We start from the raw sequence: 16,267 nt of genomic DNA on the forward strand, positions 1-16,267 counted from the left end.
TTCACTGGTGTCATCAGTTAATGCAGATGGGCCATTTCAGAGCCCTGCAGCCAGAAGGACAGCTGTGCTGAGATCGGCCTCCCACCTGCCACTTTCTTCCTGGGCTGTAGGTGGCGCCAGTGAGTGTTCTTGCTCTCTGGGCTTTGTGGAACAGGTGCGGCTCTGGACCTCAGCAGGGGACCCAGGCCAGCACCCCCTCCAGTCCCCTCCCTCCAGAAAGGTGGGTCAGAGAGTGTGGAGACCAGCCCCTGGTCACCAGAGAGTTAGTGGCAGTAAAATCTGGTTTTCAACAGGGATCAACAGACTTTTTCTGTGAAGACAAGATAGTAGATGTTTTAGGCTCTGCAGGCCACAGGGTCTGTTTCAACCACTCAAATGCCGTTTCAATGATAAAAGGCAGCTATCAACAGGACTTGAATGGGTGAATGTGGCCGTGTTCCCAAGAAACTTTATTTGTGGACTGTAAAATTTGAATTTCGTATGATTTTTGTATGTCACTAAATTTTTCTTCAAATGTCTAAAGTATAAAAGGTGTTCGTAGCTTTCTAGTCTTCCAGAAACAGGCCTCTGGGCCCTGTTACCGGCAGGGGCCCGGCCTGGAGCGGGCCTGCCCTGGGCCCATTGCAGTGTGTGGGTTCTTCACTTCCTGTCGGAGGGGTTTCACAGCACGCATCCAGGTTGGTGTGAGTGTGTATTTGTTAAAGCTGGGACAGCAGAGCAAGGAAGGGCTCCGCAGGGAAGAAGCAACAGGAGAGCCCAGGCTGGGCTGCCTGAGCTCGCTGGGGAGTCAGAGACAAGGGGGCCTGGGGACAGGTTCAGGGGGTCAGCCTGGGAGGAGCTGCCAGCTGCCCATTGCCTGAAAGGTTAGGAAACTGTGCTTGTGGGGAGAGAAGTGGGGGGAGGGGAGAGAAGAAGGGACCGGCTAGGGCTGCTCCCCAGGGGGAGAGCGTGGGCCCTGGGTCCTTTGTCTGGAGGCTTTTATCTCCCTCTTGCAGGTGGGAATCTTAGGGGAGGTATCAGGGGAGGGTTTAGCAGTCTATTCCTCAGTTGTCCAGGTGTGTCCCTGCAGGGTCTTGGTCTCCACTGATTGGTCAGTGGCAGGGGATCTTCAGTCACTGCAGTTGGTTCTGAAGCCCACCTGGTTTTGCTGCTTTTCTGGGCCTGGAGCTAAAACACAGCTGAGGCCTAGATGTTATCTCCTGGGAAGAAGAGGTTACCCTGGGGGGGAGGTCCTTATTTTCCCAGTTTTGTCCCCTACTAGGCACCTGGCTGTCAGTTGCTTGGCCATTGTGTTCAGCTGTCTGTCTCAGTGTCCCTGTTCCACTTGCCAAGGAATTTTCCTAGCTCTGACTATGGTCTCAGCCCGTGAGCCGTTTTTGCCACCTGTGAAGAGAAGCCAGCTCCCTGACCCAGTCAGTCTCCTGGGACTGTGATGAGACACCAGCTCTGTGCCCCAGCCCTTAGATACTGTTTTAAATTGTATTTGGAGCTAATTTTATTTAATTTCAATAACTTTTGGTCATTGTGTCTAAAAGTTCCTCTTAAGATCTACTTTTCCCCTTCCTGAGTTACCCCTTTGGGGTTTGGTTTGGTTTGTTGCCATTAACACTTTTATTTTTGTATTACAAGGGGAAATTCATTTGGTTCAGCTTCTCTAGTTAGTGATGGGAATTCAGCTTTTGGGAATTTCCCTATGGAAGCAATTATAGTCTATAAATGAAGGAATATGGACATCTTTTAGTTTTCCGGACTTTTTGCAACTCTACAGATTTTTATTTCAAGAGGGTTGTGTTTGAAAGTACTTGTTATGGTAACTCGAGTTTTCAGAAGGTTCCCGGAAGGGGTTTAGTTGGGAAACTATAAGGAAAGGACCTGTCATTTTGGGGCCCTAACTGGACTCTCTGTGATGAACCCAGGTCAGCAGATCCTGGACTGTCCCCCCTCACCACCTGACCCTTCACCTCAGAGCACTGGCCGGTCCACTGGTCTATTGTACTCAGCTTTCACTGAGGGCAGGTACTACTTTTAAAATTAGAGAGGAAAGAAAGTGAAAGATGCTTAGACTAAAGGAAAATTTCCAAAAATCATATGAGCAAGTGGCCCTGTTGTTGGAATGTGGCTGTCACCTCCCAGGGTGACAGCTTTGAAGGAGATGGCACAGTGATTTTCAGAGCCTCAGAGTCATCTGTCATCTTGCTTAGCAATATAAAGTATTATTTTAATTTAATATTTAGAACCAAGACACAGATGGTGGAGCCATTGTTTTTGGTTGGCGCTTTGGGCCTCCCAGGATACAACAGCTGTGTTGGGAGGGGCCAGAGATGGGGGGAATCCTGCCCACTTCACCTCATGGGAGCTGGAACCTGCGCACTCACAGCATCGGCCACGGGTCTGGCCCCACTGGGCGCTCAAGAGCACCCCCAGGTGCAAAATCTAAACTGTTCTCTCTAACTTCTAAAAATGGAATGACTTGTTCTGATTGTTGACACCTAGTTATGACTGAGTATACATGCATTCATATGCCAGAATTTAACAATTTAAAGCTGGAGCTAGAAGTGTTTTCTTCTGCCTTGTAGATTGTCCAGGATATAACGTCAAATGGAAAAAGGCAATTGCAAAGTAATGTGCCCAGTATGACTCTATTTCAGAAAAGGTAAACACATAAATACACATCCTTATGGATTATGAAATATACGTGTGCTTATAAAACCGTGGAGCGGAAAGGTGTGGAAGTCACTCCCTCGTTGTTGACACTGGAAACTGCGTCCATGGGGTGGCAGGGAGGAGGAGGTGTGGGCGAGAGGCGAGGCGAGGCCGGCCTGCTGGGCTCAGGTGCAGTGGGAGGTGAGGTGACAAGGGCACGAGGGGTTAGTGGACAGAAGTCAGGTGCTGAGCACTGTTGTCCAGGGCCATCCAGACTTTTGGTGTCTCTGTGCCACACTGGAAGAAGAAGGGTTGTTTTAGTCCACATATTAAATACATTGCAATACATAATCGCAAAAGAACCTCATCATGTCTGACGTAAACTTAAGATTTCGTGGTGGGCAACACTCCCAGCCTCCCTGGGCTGCGTGTGGCCTGTGGGCCGCAGGTGGGACGCCCCTGTTGGACGAAGGGGCCAAGGCCGAGCTGAGTGGCTGGAAGAGCACGCGGGGTGGGAGAGAATGGAGCTGTGTGTGCAGCTCTCCCACACCTCTGGACACGCTCATGAGAGGAGCTGGCTGGTAGCGAGGCCCGGCGCTTTTGTTCTGTCTGACTCTGAGAGAGACCTCAGCATGCAAAAGTGCTGGTGGGAAGGATCGGTGCCCTGGCCAGGTGGCTCAGCTGGTTGAAGCGTCGTCCCTGCACCAAAAGGTTGGGGATTCAACCCCCGGTTGGGGGATCATTGCCCAGTTGGGCCCATAGGTAGGTTGCAGGTTCGATCCCCAGTCAGGGTGCATACAGGAGGCAGCCCATCAGTGGTCCTCTCATGTCAGTGTATCTGTCTCTCCCTCTCTCTCAAATTAATACACATATCCTCAGGTGAGGGTTGGAAAAAAATTCTAGCTTTAAAAAGAAATGCTGATGGGAAGGATCCAGTAGAGAGCGAGGGGCTGGCCGTTCAAGGCTGAAGGGGAGAGTGAGGCTGGCATCAGGCAGGGTTCTCATTATTTTCTAAACTGCTTCCTACACCCTCTTGGCCCACAAGCTCCAAACCCATTTAAACCTCCAGAGAAGTGAAACCATCATCACATGAACTCGGACAGGTCACACCTGAGAGCTGTCTAAACACAACTGCAGCCTTGGGGTTCGAGCACATCTCATCTAGCGCTTGAAGAAATGGAGTATTTCACACGATTTATGTTTATATTAATCACAGGCAACACGTCCCCAAAGGGGCCCTGGTTCCAAAGTTCTCGCTCAAATGGCTCGGGTTTCTTTATTGCCGGTTGAGGCTTCCTTGTGTCAGCTTGTAAGCAGCTCTCTGCGTGGCGAGGAAAGGCTTCCTGCGCTGTGCCGGGGACTGATTGCAAGACAAATATTCTCCCCTCTTGGCAAAATAGGTTGAAATGCCAGGTGAAATCAGCCATGGACTTTCACTTGCTGGTTTCCGTGAGGTGACAGTCACACGCTCAGCAGCTTCCTTCTTGGCTGACTTCTCATGTCTGAGTCTTTCGTGTCTTCACTCAGCAAACATCTGAGGGCTTTACAACGTTACGCTGGTAAGTAGTGAGGAAGGGGTGCAAAAAATATCTAAGTGTTGATGGTTTTAAAATAAACTCTAGTTGGTCTCAAAATGATACCTTGGCTTAACCAGCACACAATATTCTTCAACGGTGCTTTGTTCCATAAGACAGTAAAGTCCCTTATTGACGTCTGTAAAATGGAGGGGAAGATAGTGTCCATCAGGTTTCTGGGTTTTATTTGCAGTTTCGCCCTTGGCGTAGCTCCCTCCCCTCCATGAGCCAGAGAGCTTTCTGATAAGTCAGGTTCATTTTTTCCAGCATCTTTTCATACCCAAGGCGCAGGTAGAGGTTAAACAAGCAAATCGTTTGATCTCCCCTTTTTTAAACCAGTGATCCATCCTTAAAAAAATAAGACAAAGACACTAAAAAATTTTTATTTTCTTTTATCTTTGATTTTGGAATGAGTGAGTCTTGCATTTTTAAATAATAACAGTTCTAGAGAAATTTTTAAGACTCAGAAATTATAAAAATACTTTGAGAACACACATTACATAGAAAAATATGAAAATAATATAAAAATATTGTTTTAATATAAATAACAAATTGCATATAAAAATGTAACAACAAGCCACTTTAAATACTCCCTCTCTTCACCACGCTGGATGAGATGTGCGTGACCCCGAGGCTCAAGTTGCAGTCGGTCCGCCCGTGTGTCCTGTCCGAGCTGCTCTGGTGACGCCAAACAAAACGAGGAGGGTTCTTCGAGCCTGCTTCTGCAGAGGAAAAAGGAAAACGTCACGATTTCAAAATGCTGATTACTGGGTGATAATGAAGCATACAGATTATAGCAGGTGTAACTAAAGATTGCGAGGAACAGCACAGTAGAATTTCTGAGAAAACTTAGCCAGGAGAACCTAGGAAACTCGGTGATACTCACGCACGCGTGAAGTTAGCCGTCAGCCCTGTCTCCACTTGTCGTGTGGCCTCCAGAAGTCTTCACGCCACGTAGGAGACGGTGAAAAAGACACATCTTGTTACACCAAAGTAGTCACGTGTGATTTTATGTTGTATAATTACAACAAATACCTAAATGTATTATGTGATATACAGTAGTAATATATTATTGTGAGCATAGTTTAGACTTCACAGACCCCTGAACGGGCCTTGAGGCCCTGCGATTCCCCAGACCACACCTTGAGGACCGTGGGTTTCCAGGTTTGTTACATGCAATGCTTATGCATTTGGGCATTAAACTCTTCTCCTCATTAAACAGCAATGCTGGGTTTTCATCTGTGCCTCAGGGCTGGAATTTGTCTCATCATCTCTCTGCCCCCACCCCCTGTGCCTGGCCCCGGAGCGTGGGCGCATCTTCTGAGAAAGGAAGCCGGCCAGGTGCAGGCAGGAGGCTGGCTGGTGGCTGAGTCTATCACTGCGCCCCCACCCCTCCCACCAGGTGGCTGCGGTCAACTCAGACCCAGTGACCTTCTCTTGTGGTTGACTGTGACACAGGAAGATTAGACTTCCTTTTAACCATGTTTCCTAAAGCATCACCTGCTCCTTTAAAAAAGCTCCGAATCACTAACTTTCAAGGTAAAACTCAATACGATGCTCTCTGTAGAGCCTTTGCCAATACAAGGCCCCGGGTAGAAACAGTGTCCACAGAAAGGACAGCCTCGGGCAGTGAACTGAACCTGGCTTCACTGAGGATCAGTGACATCCCAGCACTCAGCACAGAGCCCTGCCAGCCCTGGGTGAATGTCAGCTCCCTTCACACTGTCACAGTGATGACAGCATCGCCGTCAACACGCGGACACTGTTGTTCTGCGGGCCCCATGCCTGGTGTGGAGAACCACCGGAGGCACCGGAGACACCGGAGTGTCTCTCCACCTGGCATCCATTGCACTCTGGCTCTGGGAAAGCGTGGGCGCCGGAGAGGAGCCTCAGGCAAGGATGCAGCCTCAGGTGTTCTACAATGTAGTCCATTAATAGAAAATTTGAGGTTCAGTGAGGCTCAGAACAGATCACAAGATCAGAAGACTTTGAAAAGTCTTTGAAAAGCTGTCTTTGAAAAGATACTTTGTTATAGTTCCCAAGAGGCGGAGCATGCCACATCCTGGGGCGCAGGGCCGCACCAGGGCAGTGGAGAAGTAGAGGGAGAGAAGGGCAGTGTGGCCAACAGCCTTTGTTGTGGCTTCTGTGGGAGCGGATCGGGTGAGGTGGGGAGCGGGCTTGGGATCAGCCAGTGTGAGTGAGTTCAGTGGGCCCTGGGCAGACGGCTGCCCCCAGCTGTCTGGTGTCTGGTCCTGGGTGGTCAGGGCAGGTGGGCAATGATGGCCGGAGCGCACGTCCGGTGGCTGGGGTGTGGGCCCTGGATTGGTTGGTTGGCATCTGACACGTGTGCTCCCGAGCGAGTTGTTGACTGTTCCTAGGAACTGGCCAGCCTGGGAGAGGTGGTCCTGCCAGGGTCAGGAAGGCCGCAGATGTCGAAGTGTCAGAACAGAGAAAATGAAAGCCTGGGTTAATCCACAAGGCTCCCAGAGCCCAGCCTGCTGAACTTTCTGGCCTCACCTCCCTCTTCTCCCTGAAATGGACTCTGTGAGCAGGAAGCAGCTCAGGGACCTTGCGTGGTCTCAGGCCTTCCCTGTGGTTCTTCCCTCGTCCTTCACCCCACCATTGCTGCTGCCGGGTTCCCAGTCGAGGACGAATGCTGCCATCCTCATATATGGTCATGAGATTCACACTGAGCCCCTTCATATTCACCCCAGTTGTTAAAGGCCAAAGCCTCCCCCAAAACTTGGCCAGTAAGAGAGCCTCAGAGTTGTTCAGGTCCAGCTGTCAGGGGCAGAGGAGGTGGGCACCGCTGTTGAGGCGTGCCAGGAGCCGGGAGCGGGGACGACACCAGCCAAGGACGGTTCACTTTGGCCTCAGCATGGGGCACGCTACCCTGGGGATCGGGGGGTAGACAAGCAGGCAAGGTGGTCTGGAGCCAGACTGCTGAAAGTGGAGAAGCACTGAGCATTTGTGGGCCCGGGGTTGGGGGGGTGAGGAGGGAGGAGCGTGAACAGAGCTGCACCTCAGGGAGGTTAATCTGGGGCCAGTGTTCAATGTACCTGAAGATCCAGAAAGCTCAGAAGTGCTTAGCAGTGCTTCCGGTGTGCAGGACGGGCCGAGAGTTTCCAAGCTTCCTTCCCTGCTTTCCTCAGACCCCCTCTGCCAAGTGGGTGCTGTCATTTGCCCTGTTTTATGGCTGAGAAGCCAGTTGAAATAGGTTCAGAAACTTGCTTCTAAGATTCAAGCCCAGGCCGGTGTGCCCGCCCCGCTTCCGCTGCAGGCTCCATGGGCAGGGGGTTAGATCTGGCTGATGGAGGGGAGACAGTCTGCAGGGACTCCTGGAGGGGAGAGCCAGCAGGAATGGGTGACTGACAGGGTGCGTCCTTAAGTCCTAAGGCACTGACGGCTGGAACCTCGGACCCCAGAGAGGTGGCAGGGTGGCGATGCCTTGGGGTGGGGGGCATGGCGTGGGCAGGGGAGACTTGATTTTATGTGGGAGGCACATGCCATTATCTGGCTGGAACAGAAGACGGTGGGACCTGGAACCAGCCCGTTTCTCACCAGGCTCCCTTCCAGGGCCCCCCGCCATGGTTGAGTGCTTGGCCAGGGCCTCCTTTCTTCTCAGCCACCTTCATGCATAAGCTGTGAGACGGCTGACCCGCCTAAAGCTGCTTCAGGTGCACGTCCAAAGACCCAACTGCGGGCTGCTCCCCGTGAGTCACTCTGCTGGGCCCCGCTGGGGTCAGCGTGCTTGGCGCGATGCAGATACACTTTTAGTTCCATTACCTAATTGGCAAAGCACCGTCTGTCTGATGTCTGCATTGCTTGCCGGGCCTTTCCATTATTTAACCACGTCCATAAAAAAGTGTTCCCAATTAAAACCTCTGCTTTCTCCTGGTTCTAAATTCGTTTATTTCTGTAACGCGGCTCCGGTGCGCTCAGACCTTGGCTGGGACCAACCACCCGACAGGCTGACTCATGGCACTGCCCTCGTTTCCTAGGTGGTTTCTATGGGAACAGACCACGGGCTCAAAACAAGGTGAGGGCTTGGAGACACCTGGTGATTCTCAGGCATTTACCCACCTTATTTGCCCAACATCTGTTTCCAAGGAAACAGGTGCCGAAATGGTTGACCTGTGCGCTACAGTAAACTTTTTCTTATCTAATTTGTTTACAAATACCAAAGCAGTGCCTGGCTTTTTCCTACTAATACAGATTTCTGGAATAATGGTACTTTTTTGTCCTGAGACATGTATATCTCTAATTTTGACCTATTTGGCACATCCTTATACTTAAGTGCATTCTACCTTATTTCACTTTATAATTTTTCTATGACCAGCTTGTTTCTATTTACCCAATCAAATCATTCACTTGCTGTTCAAAGATGAAACACTTAGTGTCTTGGGGAAAAAATAGCACGTGACCCACCATCCCTTCCAACCTCAGAATCCAAGACCTCGGTGCCCCAGGTAGTGAGTGAGACCCTTGCCTGCATCACTGTGACTTGGTTGTGGGGACTCAGGATCTGTGCCACTCGGGGTATGTTTTAGTCTGTGTCTAAATTCTGTGTGCCACACACGATGTATAAAGTACTGGATGTGAGTGCTCTGTAAAACAGGAATAGAAGCAATTTTCGGTTAGTAGTGAGCAAAGTGAGGAATGCTCACTTTTGCAGAAGGACAGAAGCTACAAAATGGGCATTCGTTAGCAGTTGTGAGTCACTGCGCGTCAACCTCCGGCTGTGGGCGCTGCTAAGAGAAGTCACACAGATGCGAGTCGGGTCGTGGAAGGGAAAAGCGGGGCGAGTTCTCCTGAAATAGAAACACCCAGGAGCGGAGTGAAAGTTAATGCTGCTCTGTGGCGGACACTCTCCGGAGGATTAGTTATGTAACTCAGGTAGTAGCCGCTCATGTGCCACTTTTTGGCATTGATTTTGATATTATCTTGCATGATTGATTCATCTTTTTTTTTTTTTAGCTGCCATTTATTCACACTGCCTTTTATTCTCCAGTAGTGAACTGAAAGTGCCACCAGGACAGGGACAGTGTCCGGTTTGTTCTGCAGGCCTCCCCGCTGCCTGGCATGGCCGTGGCGCACACTGGCTGTGGACGGGGATTCGCAGAGCAGACGCGCCCGCCGGCAGACTGTGGGCGGAGCTCTGACCGCTTCTTTCTGCAGAGCACTCCCCCAGAGCGGGACGTGCAGGCAGACTCGCCCCGCCCAGCCCCGGAGACTTTTCACGACGTGCACACAGCAGTGGAACCGCCACTCAGGCCGTTAGAAGCCCCGCGAGTCCTCTCAGTGCAATAACTCAGGTGGAGGTGCTCTGAGTCTGGCTCAGCTGCTTCGTGTTTGTGAGTGTGCACTAGCCTTTGCAACTGATACAAACCCCCCCAATCCTGGTGGCTTCAAAAAGCAACTGTCTTTTCCTCCCGATTCCGTGGGGCTGCTGGGCAGCTCCCGCAGCTGGTTTCACCCCACCCCACTCCCCTGGCTGCCTCTGGCTGTGGGTCAGCGGAGCGGGAAGGTCTTCGGGGGGCCTCCCTCTTGGTCTGGCAGTTGAGCCCCTCCCCTCCCGTGGGTTTGCAGGGCATCTTTCCAGCACCATCCTCACCCAGAGGGTGGAGGCCCCAGAACTCTCAGGGCCTCACTTCTGTCACGTCCTACTGGTCAAGGTCCCCGCCAGCCCAGATTAAAGCGGTAAGGAAATAACTCCACCCCCGAGTGGGAGGCTGGTCCGCTTTGCAGAGCGGCGTGGAGGACAGGGGAGCTGTGGCTGTGGCTGTTCCTCCACCAAAGTGAGACTCAGCTCAGAGCAAACCGATTTAGGACAACCTTTGCATACGCAACAAATAGCATTTTGTGGTTTACACAAAAAACCCTAAGAAGTTGTTTACAATTGAAGTGAGAGTTCTAGCAATCTAAATTGACTGTGTTTCCGCCCAAGTGGGAAAAGCCAACTGCCCATTTCACCCTGAATCTCATCCTATACAAGTCTTACCAGTGTTTACCCTCAGTCCCTAATTTCAGAAACTTTATGTTTTTCTAACATCCAGACAGTAGTGTTGTGAGGAGTAAATGAAATAATCGGTATAAAGCCCAAGCAGGGAGCCTGGTGTAGAATCTCTGTGTTAGGACAGCGATAGCTTTTCTGTTCCCTCCCGCTGCACCCAAGTCGGTTGAGCTCTGGGACTCTTACGAAAACTGACTTAGCAAGAACTCATCTGTGCAACAAATACTTGTTAAGCATCCATCGTATGCCAGGGACTACTCCAGGTCCTTACTGCCTTATTTTTCTGTCTACTGGTTCTACCAGCTCCTGAAAGAGGAATGCAGGACTCTCCTATTATAATTGTAGCTTTGCCTGTCCTTCCTTTCAGTTCTGTCAGTCGTGGAGTTCTTTGTTTTAAGCATGTATATTTGTAATTGTTGTATCACCCCACGGTGTTGGCCGCTTTGTCATTATGAAACATCCCCTTGGTCTCCAGGGACACTCTGAGTGCGTGCTGTGTGTTAGGTGTTAAAGCAGGCGCCCCGCTCTCTGATGCCGGCTGTTCCCCAGGGGCGGTGCGTTTTTGCCCATCCTGTTTCTTTCAGCCCATGCATGCCTCAGAAATTGAAGTGCTTCTCTGTAGGCAGGATACAGCTGGAGTCTGCTTTTTTGTCCATTCTGACAATCTCTGCCTTCGATTGCCATGTTTCTTTAGGGCAGTTACATTTTTCAAAAGTTTCATTGAGGTGTAATTTACATACCGTAAAGTCCATCTGTTTCAAGTGTGCATTTCACCGCTTGTTAGTACCTTGCCAGAGTTGCACTGCTAACCCCACGATTTCATCTGAGAGCGTGTCCGTCACTTCCCAACGGCCTCTCGTGCCCATCTGTAGTCATCCCCACCTGCCTGCCCTTCCCCTCCCCACCACGCCCAAGCAACCAGCAAGCTGTTCTCTGTATAGACTTGCCTCTTCTGACCATTTCATGTAGAACGTAGTCTTTTGTATCTGGTGGCTTTCCCCGAGTATGATGTTTTTGAGGTTTAGCCATATCGTAGCATGTACAGTGGTTCATTTCTTTTTCTCGTGAATAGTTCCAGTATATGGATATGCCACTTTTTGTTTATCCACTCATTGGTTGGAAGGCATTTGCTTTGTTTCCACCTTTTTTTTTTTTTTAGCTATTATAAATAATCCATCTCTGAACATTTGTGCACAAGTCTTTGTGTGGTCATCTGTTTTCGTTTCTCTTGGCTTAATTATCCAGGAGTGGAATTCTTGGAGGTATGGTGAATTTATGTTTAACTTTTAAAGATATGGAAGATTTTTTTCCAAAGTGGTTGTACTTATTTTTATATTCCCACCAGCAATTATGAAGGTTCCAATTTCTCCGCATTCTCACCAAAGTTTGTTATTATCTGTCATTTTACCTATAGCCATCCTAGTGGCTGTGAAGAGATTATTACATTGTGTTTTGAACGTATACTTCCCCATAACTAATGATGTTGAGCCGGTTTTGATGTGCTTACCAGTTGTATTAGCTTCCTAGGGCTAATGCAACAAAGCACTGCAAACTGGACGGCTTACAGCGACAGGAACTTACTGTCTCACGGTTCTGGAAGCCGGAAGTCCGAAATTAAGGAGGCAGCCGGGCCGTGATCTGGGGAGAGCCCGCTTCATGCCTTTCCCTCAGCTCCTGGGGTTGCTGGCCCCACTCCTTGGCTTGCAGCTGTGTGGCTCCAGGCTCTGCCTCCCTCGGCACATGGCTTTTTTGCCTAGTGTGTCTTCACGTCATCTTGTTATAAGGACACCAGTCATAGTAGATGAAGCTTTCACCCTACTTCAGTATGACCTCATCTTAACTAACTACATCTGCAAAAGCGCTGTTTGCAGTGAAGGCCACATCCTGAGGGGTGGGAGTTAGGACTTCAGAACATCTTTCCAGCAGACACGACCCAGTGCACAGCACTAGCCGTTTGTCTGTCTCCTAACGTGAGCTCCCTACTCAAGTCTTGTCCGTTTCTTAAACTGGGTTGTTTGTCTTCTTATGGAGTTGTGAGGGTTCTTTATATGCTCTGTACCCAAGTCCTTTTTCTAATACATGATTTGCTAATATTTTCCAATGTGTGGCTTGTCTTTTCACTTTCTGAGTGGTGTGTTTTGAAGCATAAAAGTTTTTTATTTTGATGAAGTCTAATTTATCTTTGTTTTCTGTTACAATTCGTGCTGCTGTTGTTGTATCTAAGAACTCCTGGCCCAACCCAGAGTTCCTCAGCTTCGGCACTATGGCCATTTTGGGCCAGATGATTCTTTGTTGCGGGCGCTGTCCTGTGCATTGTGGGACGTCTAACAGCATCCCTGGCCTCTGCCCCTTAGATGCCAGTACCATGCCCCCCCGCTCCAAACCAAAAATGTCTCCAGACATTGTCGAATGTCCCCCGGGGGGCAGAACCAACCCCAGCTGAGAGCCACGGGCCTAAATCAGCACTGCAGAGGTTCGCTCCTGTGTGTCCCTGTAAGAGTCTTGTGGCTTTGGCTCGTAATTCAGATGTAGGATCGGTTTTAGCCCATTTTTGTGTATGGGTGAGACAAGGGTCTAAGTTCACCTGTTTGCATGTAATACGCAGTTGCCCCGGTACCGTGCAGTGAAAAGACTGCGCTTCGACCTGATGGATTCCGTTGTCAAGCTGTACATGCGTGGGAAAATTACTCGCCCACAAATGTGAGCACTGATTTCTGGACTCCCGTGTCTGTTCACTCGATCGATACGTGTATTTTTATTCTGGGACCCCATGATCTTAATTACTGTAGCTTTACAGTAGGTTTCGAAATATGAGTCTGCCAACTTTGTTCTTTTTCAAAATTGTTTACCGCTCATTAACACTTAGCGTAGTAATTGGCGTGGTTGGCTTTAATTCCACTGTTTGCCGTGTTTTCTATTGGTCTCGTCTGTTTGCTGCTCCTGTTTGCTGCTCCGTCCTTCCTGCCTTCTTCTGTATTAAACAAATACTTTTAGTACACCATTTTAATTGCTCGTCTTTTTAGCTGTATTTGCCTTTTCCTTTCTTTCTTAACTCAGTTCTAGGGGTCGTGTATGTGTCCTCTATTTTCCCCAGTCCGCTTGGGGTTAATGCTGATTGGTTTGTGGTAAAACAGAAGACCTTTGCCCCAGCGGGGCTCCGTTTCTCTTCCTCTTTCATGCTCTCGTTGCCATTTGCGCTGTGTCTATATTTATTATCAAGCCAGTGTTGCAAGGTTTAGCTTTAAACAGTCAGGCGTCTTAAAGGAACTTGAGGAAAGAATACGTCTGCGTATCCACCACACATTTGCCACTCCCCCTGCTCCCCGTCTCTTCCCATGCGGAGTCACCACCCTCCGAGGTCATCTCCCGCTCTCCCAAAACGCCGCTGTCAGCGTCTGGTCATTCAGGCCTGTTAACCACAAATTCCCTCCCTCTTAAAAATCTGGGCTTGTCTCCATGTCACCTTCGTTTTGAAGGGCACTTTTGCTGGAGTCAGACCTCTTGGTCAGCAGGTTTTTCTCTGACACTTTGAATGTGCCACTCTGTTGTCTTCCGGCTTCCACTGTTTCTGAGGGGACCCGCTCTTACTTGTCATTCGTCACTGTTCCCCTGAATGTGCTGAGTTGTTTTCCTCTTGTTACTTAAGATTTTCTCCTGATCTTCGGCTCTCAGCACTTCATGTGGCTAGGTGTGGTTTTCTTTGTACTTACCCTCTTTGGGGTTCATTGAGCTTCTTGGGTTTCTCTACATTACAGTTTTTCACCAAATTTGGGAAGTGTTCATCAATTCTTTATTTGGGTATTTTTTCCTGCCCCTTTCTCTCTCTCTATCCTCCCTGCAGTCCAATCAAACACATACTAGAAGCTCTCTGAGGTTCTCTTCATTTTTCTCCAGTGTCCTTCTCTCCGTTCCCTGAGGTTGACGCTTCCTGTCGATCCAGCTCGTGACCAGCTTACTCGTCTGGCATTTTCTCCCCGTTGCCGCCGAGCAGAACGCACTGACCTCTCCTGCCAGTTACTGTCCTCTCGGCTCGCGAACCTCCACTCGGCTCCTTTCCACAGAGCCCGTTTCCCAGCTGAGACTTCCTGGTTTTCACTCATTCATAGCATATTTTCTGTTAACTCTTGGGCACATTTTTCTGTAATTGTTTAAACATTTTGATAGTAGGTACTTTGAAGTCTTTGTCTGCTAAATCCAACATCTGAGCCCACACAAAGCTAGTTCTCCTGGCTCCTTTATTTTTTTCTGAGTACCTTTCTGTTTCTTGGCTGTGTCTAGTGAGGCCTTTGTTTGAAAAGCAGGCATGGTAGCCCTGATCAGTGTGGTTCGGTTGGTTGGGCATTATCCCACAAAGTAAAAGGTCACCAGTTCGATTCCCGGTTGGGGCACCTGCCTGGGTTGCGGTTCAGTCCCCCGTTGGGGCATGTACGAGAAGCAACCAGTTGATGTTTCTCACATGGATGTTTCTCTTCCTTCCCCTCTCCCTAAAAATAAGTAAAATATACTTTATTAAAAAAAAGAAAGAAAAGCAGGCCTAGTAGGTAATGTTGTAGTGATCGTGGGTTATGCCGTGTCCTCCTGAATGGCGGTGGTTTGTTTAGCAAGCAGTTAGCTTGGCTGCCGTCTAACTGTGAACGTGCTCTCCACTGTGGTTCGCAGCCGGGTAGCCTCCGCTTGTCATCCCCTCGCCCTCCAGGTCCCCCCACATAGGTTCACTGCCCGAGACATCTGGAGGTTATGATTACATACCTCAAGCCAGTGAGGTTTCCACGTCTGCCACTCAAACTGTGTGTACGTTGAGGAATACATTGAAAAGCGCAGAACATTTGCAAGCTTTTCATTTTCTCAGGGCCCCCTGGGGCTCCCTGTACTTCAGCAGCCTGTCAGGGGTACAGGGGGTTTTATCATCTCCATCCTTCTGTGGCTCTCTTGCTCCCAGAGACAACCCCCGCCCCCGCTCCAGGTTCTAGCGGCTTTTGTCCTCTGCTGTTTGTCCTCCTCTGAGCCCACACCTTCAGCCAGTGCAGCTGTGGGCTTTCCCGCCGGAAACAGGTGGAACTCGCTCAGGCACCAAGGCCGTAAAGGCACCACCCTCGCCCAGTTAACGTAGTTCTCCCCCAGGAAGCAAACACTGCTCAAGCTGTTCTCTGCAATTGGTTGTCTTCCAGTGTCCTGAAAAGCTGTTTTCAGTGAACCTGTCACTCTTGACTTCCGTGGAGAGGAATCTCCTGACCCCTCGTGTTCCTGTCACCAGAAGCTGTCAGGCCCTGTGCTAGGCCCTGGGGAGAGAGCAATAAGCAAAACAGATAAATGGATACTTTGTTGGGGGAAAGCAGACCTCAAACAAACAAGCCAGTAGAAAAAGACTCAGTCCAATGGTGGCACGTGCCCTGAAGAATGTGACACGGGGAGGGGCGTGAGGTAGTGAGCCACCCGGCAGATGGTGGGGACAGCATGTGCCAAGGTCCTGAGATGGAAGCACATTTGGGGAGCTCTAGGAATGGTAAGAAGTGGGGGTGGGCTATGGAGTCAGAGAAGGTAGCGAAGATCAGGGCCCTGGGAAGGACATTAGCTATTATTCTGAAAGAGAAGCAGTTAGAAGGTATTAAGTGAGAAGTGACGTGAAGTGGTCACTCAGAGTGCCAGTTTTCACAATGGGAACAAAAGCCTGCCACGTGACTTCAGGAAGCACTGACGGCCCTCGTCACTTCTGCACCTGAACTGAGCCTTGAGGCACTGGGGCCAGGCCACCTATGGACCTCAGGAATTTCTAGGCTGAGGAGGCATTGGAATCAGGGACCCTAGTTGGGGTCCTGACTCTACCACGTACAAGCCTCGGTTTCTCTAAACGGGCCAGTCCCCAACTGCCGTGACCTGGCGCAGCACTCAGCTCGGTGTCCGACACCCGTGATGTGGTTCAGTAAGTGGGCGTGGACTCCATGCGGGCACGAACCAAAACTGAGGTCAGTCAACTGCCTGATGGTCCCAGGCTCCCGTCTGTGAGCTGCCTGGCAATCTGTGACTGTCCCTTCTCCCC

The 16,267-nt window shown here is 49.9% G+C and overlaps 1 protein-coding gene across 10 annotated transcripts in view; it reads left to right on the forward strand.

Annotated features, from left to right (window-relative positions):
- ARMC9 (armadillo repeat containing 9) overlaps positions 1 to 16,267 on the forward strand; it is a 112,759-nt gene that overhangs the window by 57,033 nt on the left and 39,459 nt on the right. The gene's annotated exons all lie outside the window — the stretch shown is intronic.

Source organism: Desmodus rotundus, chromosome 2, assembly GCF_022682495.2.
Source record: "Desmodus rotundus isolate HL8 chromosome 2, HLdesRot8A.1, whole genome shotgun sequence".
Lineage (NCBI taxonomy): Eukaryota > Metazoa > Chordata > Mammalia > Chiroptera > Phyllostomidae > Desmodus > Desmodus rotundus.